The sequence below is a fragment of the Peromyscus maniculatus genome, chromosome 4 (assembly GCF_049852395.1).
Source record: "Peromyscus maniculatus bairdii isolate BWxNUB_F1_BW_parent chromosome 4, HU_Pman_BW_mat_3.1, whole genome shotgun sequence".
NCBI lineage: Eukaryota > Metazoa > Chordata > Mammalia > Rodentia > Cricetidae > Peromyscus > Peromyscus maniculatus.
Genome location: NC_134855.1, coordinates 124705307 through 124718850, shown reverse-complemented (window position 1 = coordinate 124718850; position 13544 = coordinate 124705307). Strand labels below are relative to the sequence as shown.

The window sequence follows — 13544 nt, the reverse complement described above, 5'->3', positions numbered from 1 at the left end:
CATTGCTACTTCAGGGGCCAGTGGACACACACACACACACACACACACACACACACACACACACACACACACACTATTTATTGTTTGAAACTGTAGGCTTACACTTCAAAGGTGGACTGGTTGTAGAGAGAATTGGTTTTCTTGTATGAATTGTCAATAGTATAAATGGGAGAGTTGACTGGGAATTAAAACTTCCGTTTTTGTTTTTGTTTTTGTTTTTGTTTTTTCCTAGGAAAGTAATAATTAACAAAGGCTTCTCACGAAGATGACCTGGGCTCAAGCCTCCACCCAGTTCACCTACTGTGCAACTATTTACGTGTTCTCTAGTGTCTCTGAGTCACTGTGGAGCAGAAAAGTCAAAGCACAGGAGGAAAAGAATATAAAGGGAGAGCCTGAGTTCAAAGCCCAGCTCTATCGCTTATGAGCAACTTTAGACAGGTTATTTAAGCTCCCAGTGTCTCGGTCCTCTCACCTGTACGATGGACTGACAGTAGTCTCCATCTCAAAAGGCTCTCATATGGCCTCTGAGGTGGAGCAGGCCTGTAAGCCCAGCACTCCTTGTAGCAGAGGTAAGTAGATCTCTGTGAGTTCAGGACAATTAGGGCTACACAGAGAAACCTGCCTCAAAGACAAAACAGAAACAAACAGGAGAGAGAGAGAGTGAGAGAGAATATTATGTGGACAGAGATACTTCAAGAAACACTTAGAAATAATGCTTCCCACGGACTGTGTGCTTTCTGAATTTAGCTACTTGTGTGCTTTCTGAATTTAGCTACTTTTATTTCGAAAGTATTGTTTGTTCCTCACAAGGACAAAGCATTGTTGGCTTGATGTTTTCTGGCACAGGTCTCACAAATATCTCAAAACCCGTTGGGATCTCTCAGCTGGCGGAAAAATGCTGATTATTCAGGTGTCACCTCTAAATAGCAGCAGAGTTGTTACCGTTCTGATTAGGTAAGCAATGCCCGCAAAGCGCTGAATCACAGTCCTGATTCTCCTGATGGAAACTCACGAGGTCACTATGCTCACTTTCTATTTTTGGAATTACCTTCATAGCTGGAATTTTTGGTGAGGAAATGAGAGTGAGCCAGGGGACTATATTATTTAGAAATGATGTCTGCAATCACATCAAGTTGGTGGAAGTGGGGAATAAATACATCAGAGTCAACTGATTGGAGGTGAGAAAGGAATAACAACAGCCAGTTAATCTAATTTTCAGTAAAACCAAGTGATGAGAAAGGATCATAAAAACCAAGTCAATCCACTATTATTCTAATTAAAAAGACGGAGCAAGGCAGATCCTGAGTCACCTTCCTGATCCGCTGTTTTTATTGACTTGAGATAACAAAGGATGAGAGTCTGAAAGGAACTCTTCAGTTTCTGCCCAGCAGATAATTCACAGCCTGGAATTCCCCCAGCCTTGAGGATTGTTGCTTAAGTCAATATTCTGAACCCAGATTTTCTTTTCCCCAAAGTTTGTTGGGGGAAAGGAAAAAAAGTTTAAACTCAGAGAAATTTTTTGTTAGCCACTGACTAAACCATTTCTTTTTTTCTATTGATAGATTTGCCAACTTTCCACAAAACAGATTTTTTTTAGGTGTGTGTGTGTGTGTGTGTGTGTGTGTATGTGTGTGTTTACCACGGGTATGTGTGGGTGCCCTCAGAGGTCAGAAAAGGCTGTCAGATCCCCTGTAGCTGGAGTTATAGGAAGTTGTAAGCCACCCAGTGTGAGTGGTGGGAACTGAACTCAGGTCTTTGCAAGAGCAGTACTCACTCAACTGCTGAGCCATCTCTCCAACTCTAACAGAGTCTATATTTCTTTATTTCTTTTTCTAATTATGCATACGGGATGGAAGGGTGAAGGGCATATGCACCTCTATGCAGATACCTGAATCAAAGGCCAGAGCTGTCAGATCCCCTGAAGTGGTTGGGGACCATCTAATATGAGTCCTGGGATCAGAACTCTGGGTCTCTGCAAAAGCAGTACATGCTCTTAACCACTGGGCTACCGTCTGGCCCTTAATTCTACATTTCTGTACTACGTGCTTTGTGGACACACCAACCACTTCAGCATATTTGAAAGAAATGTGTAGTTAGATAACAAAGTAAAGTCAGAATAGGGTTGTGCCAAATCTGACAGAAAACCAAAGTAGATTCATGTTTGTTTTTTTTTTTTTCCGATTATGAACAATGTACTTTGGACAAACAAGTATAGAAATGATGAATTCAAATCACATTCCTTCCAAAGATCTGCTATGGTGTTTTTTACCCTATTAACCCACTCCCATGTACGTGTTCCAACAACCACACACACATGCATGGGCAAGAGTAAAATGGTAGACTAGCCTGAGTATCTACCATAGTACACGGAATACGATGAACCAGCTAGAAGTAGGGTGATTGACATTTAAAAAGAAAATTTCAGGAATATAATACCAAGCAGAAAAAGCAAGGTGAGAGAAGAGCCCGCTAGAATGAGACTGCCATTTATGTAATGAATATTATATAAACCACATAAAGGTTTCATGTAGTTTCACAGAGTTAGGTGACATTATAGTTAGAATTATATATGCCCTCTACTAGGCAGGTCTTTCTAACAGAATAGAACTGATAGAATATATATACATATACATATATCTATTTATTTATTAGACTGGATTACAGGGTGTGGTCTAGATAGTTCACCAATGGTCTTTCCATGACAGAAAGGCCTAGAATCCCATAGTTGTTCAATCCACAAGGCTGGGTGTCTCAGTGGTCCCAGTTTGGTGCTAGAAATCTGGAGGATTCCTGTGGAACTGCCTGCTGGTCTTTGCACTGGAATTCTGAAGAATTTGGGTTTAATATCTGCTGCAGAACAGGATAAAAGAGCTTGCCAGGGAGAGTGAAGTAAGTGGCAAAAAGCAACGTTTCCTTCCTCCATGTCCTTTTACGTGGGCTGTGACCAGAAAAGGTGGTTCAGATTCAGAGTGGGTCTTCCTGCTTTGTAATCTGATTGGTAAAATCTCTCACCGGGGCACACGTCAGTCAGCCACCGAGATTGGCCAACACACCCTAAAAGGCTCATGTGCTAAAGACTTGACTATCAACCTGTGGCTTTGTTGGGAGGCAGTGGAAGCTTTCGAAGCCAAAGCTTGGTGGGAACGAGCTAAATTACTGGGGGATGTGGTGGCTTGAGTCAGATGTCCCCTGTAGTCAGGCATTTGAATACTTGGTCCCCATTCGATTGTGCAGGTTGGTGAGGCTGAGGTGGTGTGACTTACTGGAGGAAATGTGTCACTGGGGGTGGTCTTTGAGTTTTGAGACTCTTCACATTCCCAGTGTGCTCTCTGTTTCCTGCTTGGGGTGGAGATGGGAGGGCTCAGCTGTTCCTCCTGCCTTGATTCCCTTCCATGATGGTCTTTTATCTCTCTGGAACTGTGTGCCCAAATACACCCTCCCTTCTATAAGTCACCCAGCCTGTGGTGTTTTGTCCATTAATAGAAAAGAATTAAAATGGGTTATAATCCTGAAGGGGATGTTAAGTCCATATTCACTGCCCAGTCTCTTTTTTTCTTCCTGGCCACCATTGAGTGAACAGATTTCCTTCACCACACACTTCCTGTCACAATGTCCTATGTCAACACAGACCCAGAGCAGAAGGGTCAACTGACCATGGACTGAAACCTCCAAAATCGTGAGCCCAAAGAAGCCCTCCCTCATTCTAGGTTGTTTCTCCCAGGCTTCCCATCCTTGTCTCGGGATGGAAATGGATGATAACATAAGTGATGAAGACTAGAAACTGTCTTCCCTCAGTTGTCAGTTTGCCTGACTCCAACCTCTAGGCCAAGGCCCAGATAGACTCTTTCTGGGGGTTGGGGGCACCCTTCCTCCATTTGTTTACCTGCCCACCTCATGCTCAGTCTGCCATCCATCTAGAAGCCTAGGAGTTGTCCTGCTTAAGGCTCATCAACTTAATTAACTTCCATTAGGTTACAAGGTTGGTTTCTACTTCACCTGATTCAACATTAGGTAAAGAAAATTTGTGAAAAATCCTAGATGTTATTCTGATAATAATTCTGCTTATTATTTCGACCTTATGAGTGCATATTTGTGGTGTGTGTGTGTGTGTGTGTGTGTGAGAGAGAGAGAGAGAGAGAGAGAGAGAGAGAGAGAGAGAGAGAGAGAGAGAGAGAGAGAGAGAGAGAGAGAGCTGCTTGGGAACAAAACACAGCTTAAAAACTAAGTACTTCTTTGGGAAGAGGGTCCCAGGATGTGCTGACAGAGGAGAAGGGAAGTGAAAGGAGGGAGGAGAGCAGTCTAGATGTGGCTCTTCCTCAAACAGGTAGTTAGTCTTCTGTATCCATGGACTCAACCATCCCTAGATGAAGATATTTTTAAGAAGTCCCATCTCTCCTATCAACACAGATATGTAGAATTTTTTCTTTTTATTCACTGAACAATCCAGGGCAACAACTCTTTGCAATGCATTTATTTGCATTAAGGGTTAGAAGGAATCTAGAAACAATTTTAAAGATGCAGGAGAATGTATATGGGCTACATGCGAACACTACACAGTTCTCTATAAGGAACTTGGCCATCTTTGGAGTTTTTAATCTGGGGGATATCCTAAACTCAATTCTGTACAGATACAGATGGGGGATGCGCACGCGGGGGGGGGGGGTCGCTATCTGCAGTCACTGTGAGCATCTAGAGCCCTGGTCAGGAGACTAGAGAACACGGTCCTCAGTTATCTCTCTGCAAAGGTGAAGGAGCTGGGACTTTCATCCACCAGCTTCCTGTCATTTGTTAGTCAAGCGCTGCTTCTGGGAGTGTTCTCTCTCTGACCTCCTCATCTTACCTGAATGTGGCCCTAAGTACAAGTACTTGGGATACAGAGAAAAACCCTCCAGGCAGAGGGACACAGCTGTTCATTGTCTTAAGTACGTGTGCAAGCACAGAAGAGACTGAGCAAAGCACCAGCTCCTTGAGACAAGACTACCAGGGAAAGATTTATACCTACTGGCATTTCCAATGGCGATCCCACCTTCCAATGGTTCCACCAGTGGCACCAAAGCTGACTAAGCACAAATTGCTATTTCCCGGCATTTATGTATGTCTCAGGTTCCAAAGCAAGAGACATACAAACATCGCATCAAGCACCACATTTTTATCAGAAGAAATCATGTCAGGTTACTGAATGTGCTTCCAGGAGTTAGCAGTCAGGAAGGATAGCCAACTCTCTCATTGTTCTCTCCTTTCTTATTTTATATACAATGAGGCAAACTGCCCATCCTTCTCATCCAATCAGGAAGGAAAGGGACTCAGCCCGCCCAGATCGTCTCCAGGATGTTTAAAATTACTGCCAAGTAGAAAGCTGCTGAGTCTGTGCAGTTTCCTAAACCTCCCACCAAATGACCAGCATGTGACTGACCCCTCCCACTGGTGGCACTCAATGGGTAAAGGCAAATTTAAAGGGAAATGCGCTCCGCTATGTATGCCCCGAAGCTTAAACCAATTGTACTCATATATACTATAATTTGTCATGTAGATTCTCCTTCCCTACCCCTGTCCCCTTCCTCTGTGCGTGTGTGTGTGTGTGTGTGTGTGTGTAAATGTGTGCACATGCATGTGGAGGCCAGGTGGGGTTGGGGTGTCTTCTTCAATTATTTGACACCTTTATCCTTTGAGACGGGGTCTCTGAGTGAACCTGGGGCTCATCAAGTCAGCTAGACTGGCTGGCCCGCAAGCCCCAGGAATGTTCCTGTCTGTCTTAGCCACCCCAGCAGTGGGACTAGAGACACTCATGACCATGCCTGACTTCTTCTGTGGGTACTGGGGATCTGAACTCAGGTTCTCATGCTTGTAAACAAGCACTTAACAGCTTTATGCCCAGGCCTCTGTATAAAAGGTAGAACTAATCAAGTGATTCCCACAAAACATGTCTCCCTCATCAGTATCTCTGAGATCCTGAAAAGAACATCCCTGGTCTTCCCAGGGTGGCTCTTACATGCCAGGTTGCCTGTGCTGTTCCTCAGCATGTGTGTGTTTACTTTCTCAGATACACCCTATTCCAAATGCTCTTGCTGACCCTCCCTGTCCATCTATGGTTTTTTTTATTGGTAAGAACAAGAACCCAGATGAAAGAGCTCTGACCTCTCCAGTGTGCTTTTCCTACAACAAAGGCTCTAGAAGGCCTTTACCTTCTAACCTTAACTCTAACATTATACATGAGGCTGAAGTGGTGTTCTTCAGCCAGGGTAGGGTCAGCTAGGTAAAGGGTTGTTGTTCCACAGCAGTGCCTCACAGGGTCCCAGTTTACACTGTAGATGTCACGGTTCAGGTACAGAAGGCCTAGTTATTCCAAGTCAGAATATTATCTGATTCTGCCTCTGACTTCGCAGGGTTGGGGACCTGGCCCATGGCGGAGAAACCAAGCTTATAAACGATTCATAACACAGAACAATTGGAGCAATGGAGATTGTGGTCAGGCCAATGTTTCTACCTTCAGTTCTAGTAATCAACAGTCACAAACTCACATTGTATTTCCTCTTTCTAACCAGGGACTCAATGCTGGTTTATGTTCTTACTAACATTTTTGATGGTTATATAAAAAAAAAATTTAATCTAGGCAACATCATGACTGTGGCTGGGTGTAGTTGAATTATATAAAGGAAGGCAAACTAGGGGCTTTGCTTGACAGTCCCTAGAGGGTAATCATAAATAAACAGTTCATCGAGATGGCTCTGCAGGCCCTCGCCACTAAGCCTGATGACCTGAGTTCGATCTCCAGAACCCACGTGGTAGAAGATTCGAACCTACTCAACAAGTTGCCCTCTAACCTTCACAGGTGCACTGTGGCACATATATACCCCCACAATAAATAAATAAAGTCAAACAATTTTATGAAAAAATGTAGAGGTAAAAATTAAAAGGCCAGAAGTAGTGGCTCACGCCTTTAATACTAACACAGGTGGATCTCTGAGGCCAGCCTGGTCTGCAGAGTAAGTTCCAGGACAGCCAAGGCTGCACAGAGAGACCCTGTCTCAAAATGAATGAATGAATGAATGAATGGATAAATAAATAAATAAAATGATTCTATTTTTGAGATAACTTACCAAACCAGAAAGTGAGCTCCATGGACACAAAGAAAAAAAAAACCTGAGACAGGGTCTCTTTGTGTAGGGTTGGCTGCTCCTGGAACTCACTATGTAAACAGACTGGCCTTGAATTCACAGAGATCTGCCTGCCTCTCATTTCAGAGTGTTGGGTTTAAAAGTGTGTGCCACCACGTCCAGCAGAAAGAAAGATGTTTTAAATTATCTATTCTAAGGCTAATACCTGGGAACATGGAAACCAAACATTTTCCTTCCTTTCCTTTCTCTTTCTGTTTCCATTTTCTTTGATTGTTTTCTTTCTCTTGCAGTAGCGGGGATCAAATATAAGGCCTTTGATTCTAACCACTGAGCTGCACACCTCCAGCCAGCAAAAGCTTTTGGAATGAAGAAATGAGCGGGAGTTAGGGTTGTGAAGTGGCTCAGGAAAGACCCGTATTATTTTGACTTTTATCATAAACAAATTAACTCAATTTTAAAAATGGGGTACAGATTTAGACAGAGAATTCTCAAAAGAGGAAACTCAAATGGCCAAGAAACAAAGAAAATGTTCAACATCTGTAGTCATCAAGGAAATACAAACCGAAACTACTAGAGATTCCGTCTTATACCCATCAGAATAGCTAAGATCAATAAGACAAATGACAGCTCGTACTGGTGAGGATGTAGAGTAAGGGGAACATTCATCCATTGCTGGTGGGAGTGCAAACTTATACAGCCATTATAGAAATCAATGTGGTGGTTCCTCAGGAAGACAGAAATTGATCTACCTCAAGATTCAGCTATATCATTCTTGGGCATATACTCACAGGTTGCTCCATTCTACCCCAGAGACACTTGCTCAACTATGTTCATTGCTGCTCTATTCACAATAGCCAGAAATTGGAAACAACCTAGATGTCCCTCAACAGATGAATGGATAAAGAAAATGTGGTACATTTACACAATGGAATGTTACTCATCAGTTAAAAAAAACTGAAGTCCTGAAATTCACGGATAAATGGATGGAACTAGAAGGAATCATTCCAAGTGAGGTAAGTCAGACCCAGAAAGACAAACATGGCATATATTTATTTGCTTATATGTGGATATTATTAAGTCAGTGATACATTAAATTAATGATAACCAAACTACAATCTGTAGAACCAAGAGGTTAGGTATAGAGTAAGCAAATGGAGGAGACAAATGGAACTCCCTAGGAAAGGGAACTAGAATAGGTAGTTATGGATGGATGGAGAGGGAACTGGAATGAAGGAATCAAGTGGAAAGGATGCGGGAAGAAATACAGGAAGACATAGTTAAATTTAAGGGCCAGTTGAGGAGTAGTATGGGAACCTAATTCAGTAGGACCTTCCTAAAACATACATATATGAAGGTGATCTAAATGAAATTGCCAAATAGTGCAGGAGACAGATCCCCAACTGGCCATCTCTTTGTCACCAAATGAAGCTTCCAGTACAGGGATTAAGTGACATTTAATTGAGTTGTTGGCCAAAGTGATCCTAGTGGTTGTTCTCCACAAACTGATAGCAAGGCCCCATTGCTAAGACAACACCTACACAATCCATTGAACATGGAAAAATCGAGGTGTGCCCATATAGAGCCTTCCCCACTCTGTGCTAACTTTAGAACAGTGTCTGTTTTCCAGTGAGAGACAGGAAGAGGGTGGTTCTGGATGAGAGAGGAGGTAGGGAGGAACAGGAGGAGTAGGAGTTGGGGGGAAATGATAATCAGGATACATTATGTGATGAAAAAATATATATTTTGGCTTTCTGAGACAAGGTTTCTCCATATAACAGTCCTGGCTGTCCTGGAACTTACTCTGTACACTAGACTGGTCTCAAACTCATAGAGATTCACTTGCTTCTGCCTCCTGAGTGCTGGGATTAAAGGTGTGCACCACCACCGCCTATGGTGATATTTTATTTGTATTAAAATGTTATTTGTATGTTAATAAATAAAGTTGCCCGGGCGTCAGAGCTATTAGCAAGCCATAGGAAAGCAGGGCAGTGGTGGCGTATGCTTGTAATCCCAGCACTTGGTAGGCAGATCTAGGTAAGTCTCTGTGTTCAGGGATACAGCCAGTATTGGATACACATACCTTTAATCTCAATACCAATCATAGAAAAGCTGGAGATCTGTACAGACAGGCCATGACGAGGCGGTCATGTGGTTGGGTTTACAACCAATGAGAAGGCAGAACAGAAACACTATAAAAAGACAGACACACAGGAAGTAGCTCTGAGAGGTAGGACCACCGCAGGAGGAAGGGTAAGGTTTTAGCTCTTAGCTCTGACCTCTTGGCTTTCTTCTTTGCATTGGTTCTGTGTTTCTTATTTAATAAGATGGTTGGTTACATCTACAACCACCCAGCAAAACAAACAAACAAACAAATAAACAAAAAAAAACCAAAAACGTGTTTTAATTAAAAAAAAAAACCCACAAACCTTTTCCTCCTTGAGTAATTGCAATAGGATGGGCTGTAGTCACATTTATGCCTGGGAAATGAATAGAAAAGATTGGATGGAAGCAAAGTGAGTCCATTAAGTTCATGTTGAGTGTAGACATTCATGTTGAGTGTAGACAGGTCAATAGAGGAAAGCTTTGCTTGAAAACATTTATTTGTGTTTATATAATTGTACAAAGTATTCAAATGAATTTTCTTAGCAGAAATGAATTTAAGGTTAACTATGTGCAGCCTAAAGAATTATCTTCAGATTGTGTGGAAGATGTTTGTGCCATGGTATGCTCTTGGAGGGCTTTATGCTACCCCAAACCAAGTGAACATTGACTGGCATAATAGGATGGGGGGAGCACACATTATAAATACAATTCTGAAAATACTAATATATCCAGAAGTGGAGCCTATTGTTTATTAAGTCAAAACTACTCCACAAGATATAATTTAGTCCTAACATATCATCCAGACAAGAGAGAGAAATCAAAGACCTTGAGGAAGTGTTTATGTCTTGGTGGAAAAGCAATAGAGAAATATTTTTTAATTCTCTTCTTTTTATACTTAAAATGATGAAAAATATTACTTTGTAATGCTGTAAAATACAGCTGATAACCCATTTTCAATGGTGAAGGAATTTCTTCTTTAAGTCATTTCTTTATTTGGTTCCAACATTTACATTTTTTTTTTGAGACAGGGTTTCTTTGTGTAGCTTTGGAGCCCTTCCTAGAACTCTCTTTGTGGGCCAGGCTGGCCTCGAACTCACAGAGATCCACCTGCCTCTGCCTCTGGAATGCTGGGATTAAAGGCGTGTGCCACCACTGCCTGGCAACATTTTACTCTAACGTGTTGGCCCTATTCCAGATATCTAGAAGTCCTGGTGTCAAAAATTGTCTCTAAATGTTTCAGTGTTTAACATCCTTTGATTCTTATCCTAAAACAAATCTATTTCTGTCCTCTAAGGACTCAGTTGGCACTTATCTTTAGAATGTATCATTATTCACTCCCAAACATTGATAATAGATACTATTATTAGAGGCATTTGGTGATCAGTTTATTTAGGTCCATAAGCATTTAATGGCATATGTATCAAATGAACTTTTGATACTATATCCAATGAAGACTTAGGTCATTTACTTCGTGAAAAAAGCACTGTCCTTCTTGCATGCTATTTTTCCCCCCTGGAGTCAAAAAAATATCTATTATGTGACTCAGCAAAGTCATTGCTGTTGCTTTTCTTTGTTGATAACATTGGAAATAAAATATTTTCTCATTAGACTGTAAAAAAAAAACATTCAATTGAGAGAAAAAACATCACTTGTCATATGTCCTAGTTTGCTACCCCATTACTGTGATAAAACACTGACCAAAAACAACGTGGAGAAGAATGGGGTTTTTGTTTTTGGCTTACAGGTTACGGTCTATCATTTATGGAAGTCAAGACAGGAATTCAAACAGAACCCTGGAGGCAGGAGCTGAATCAGAAGCCATGGAAGAATTCTACTTATTGGCTTGCTCCCATGGCTTGCTCAGCTACCTTTCTTACATACCCTGGGCCCACCCTGCCAGGGATGACACAACCCATAGTGGCCTGGGTCTCCTATGTCAGTCATCAGTCAAGAAAACGCCCCACAGACATATCCACAAGCCAATGCGATAGAAGCCATTCTTTAATTGAGGTTTCATTTTCGGGGTGACTGGTTTGTGTCACATTGACAAAGACTAAACAGCACAGCATAGTTTGAATAAGTTGTTCAAACTAAACTTTAGTTTCTAAACATTATTTTATTGTGATTATAGCTGAAATTATTGATCTGGCTTATATATACTCGAAATCAAGTTGACAATGAAGATTAACTGCCAGAGGAAACAAAGGGTTTTGCAAAGTTGCATTAACTCATGCACTCATTCTACCGATGTCTTGAATAAAGCTATGTAAAACCATGAGAAAGTGCAGTTGTGGGTACCCCCTCCCCAACACCGGATAGCATACACACACACACACACACACACACACACACACACACACACACACACACACACACACACACACACAGAGACACTCAAATGCACTGTTTTGATACACAGGACCTACCTTGTCCATATTTTCAAGGAAGTCTGCAAGAAAAGGAAAACAAAATCATATTTATGGAGTTTCTTCAATCTAGGCATTGTGCTTAGTTCATTTAATGCTCCTTTATGCCTTGAAATATCCTGATGCAAGTTTAATCTCCTTTCACAGATGAGAGAAGCAGAAGGTTGGAGAATTATGTCTCCCACTTAAAACTGCACAGGTAGTACGGGAGTGTGTTAGTTTTCCAATAATGTACCAAATGCCTGCTTTATAACCAGCTTACAGAGAGATTGGTTTGCTTTCGCTCATAGTTGTGGAAGTAAGGGTTCCTGCCTAGCTGGTCCTGTTGCTTTGGGGCCTGTGTTGAGATAACACATCATGGTGGGAGTATATGGGGAAACTGTTGAAACCTTAAGAACACGAAAGACAAGCTAGGCAGTGGTGGCACACGCCTTTCATCCCAGCACTCAGGAGGCAGAGCCAGGCAGATCTCTGAGTTTGAGGCCAGCCTGGTCTACAGAGTGAGATCCAGGACAGGCACCAAAACTACATAGAGAAAGCCTGTCTCTAAATAAACAAAACAACAACAACAACAACAAAAGAACATGAAAAATAAGTGGAAGGGTCTTCCTTGGGAGTACACTCCTAGTGACTAGAAGATCTTCCACCAGCCCCACCTTTTAACATTTCTACCACTTCCCAATAGCGTCTGGGACTGAGGATCAACCCCTTCAAACGTAAGCCTCTGGGGGTACTTATCCAAACCACAGCAGTGGGAAGGACATGGAATCATGTCTTGCTTGCATCAGCTTTCGTGACTTCCTCTGTCCACAGACTCAAAGGCAGGCTGTCTGTCTCTTTGCATTGGGACATCATCACCTTTTATACTCATTTAGCCCTATGGTTCTTGCTGGTCACAAAAGGCTACAGGAAAATAGACACTTTCCCTCAAGCCCAGAGTATTTTGAATACAGCCCTGAGCACACACACATGAATAATGAAAGGTAAGACTGTGATATGTGGCAGTATTTAACCACTCACCATCGCACCAGATAAAATTATGCCTTTAAGAACTTTGCAATGCTATTATGAGGTCTTGTGGTCAAACTGGTGGAACGGGATAAGAGGAACAAGTCACAAGCCCATTGTGAAAGGCCTCAGAATTGTGAAGTTCAAGAGCAACAACACGAGGCAAGAAGTTCTTTGGGGTAAGAGATTTATTAGGGAGGTTCTTGATGCCATTGGAAGACCACATAGTGGGCGCTCACAGGAAAGTTCAGACCTTCAGAGCAAAGTAGGGTTCCTTTCTTGTAGGTTTTAGGGAGTTGTCGTGGGACACATAGTTAATGAGAACTCCATAGTGCATGCTCACAGTCAGGTTGCTTCTGATTCCAGGGTGGCAATGAGAGGGAGACAATACTGATTGATCCCTTTAGTTAATGTATATCCATCATGTGTCATGGGTAGCCCCTGACAGCCAAGAGTGCTTAGTAAACTTCCTTTGGGGAAGTGAGGATTAGAGACTCATAGGCAGCCACAGTTGGGTGCCTGCCATTTCTTCTCCAGCAGCTGTGAGGACGGAAGAGAAAGAGGCTGCTGTAGAGTAGCCCCTGGCCTAAACCGAACAGGAGGTAATTCCACAAAACCCAGTTCCCACCAAGCCTCACAAGTCTGTTATCACATTCTATTTCTTTTGCCTTGTCTGTTCCTTCCTCCACGTTGATGCCATCTCTGACCCTGCTTAATTTCCACTGCCTAGTCCTCTTTTTCTCAATGCCTTCCCTACATGTACTACTCTTATTAGTTGCTGTTATGTAATTAGGTGTCTGTCTCCTACATTAGACAGGGAGTTCTCTGAGGTCAGGCTGGTCTCCTCTTTGGTCTATAACGTCTCTGGAGTATGAAACTGACTCAGAGAAGG

The 13544-nt window shown here is 42.3% G+C and overlaps 1 long non-coding RNA gene across 1 annotated transcript; it reads left to right on the top strand.

The window, feature by feature from the left end:
- Positions 1–232: 232 nt before the first annotated feature.
- Positions 233–11538, top strand: LOC143273013 (uncharacterized). The gene is made up of 4 exons (XR_013050815.1): positions 233–569; positions 847–954; positions 7970–8128; positions 10963–11538. It is a non-coding gene; the product is annotated as an uncharacterized LOC143273013 (long non-coding RNA).
- The last annotated feature ends 2006 nt before the right edge of the window (positions 11539–13544 follow it).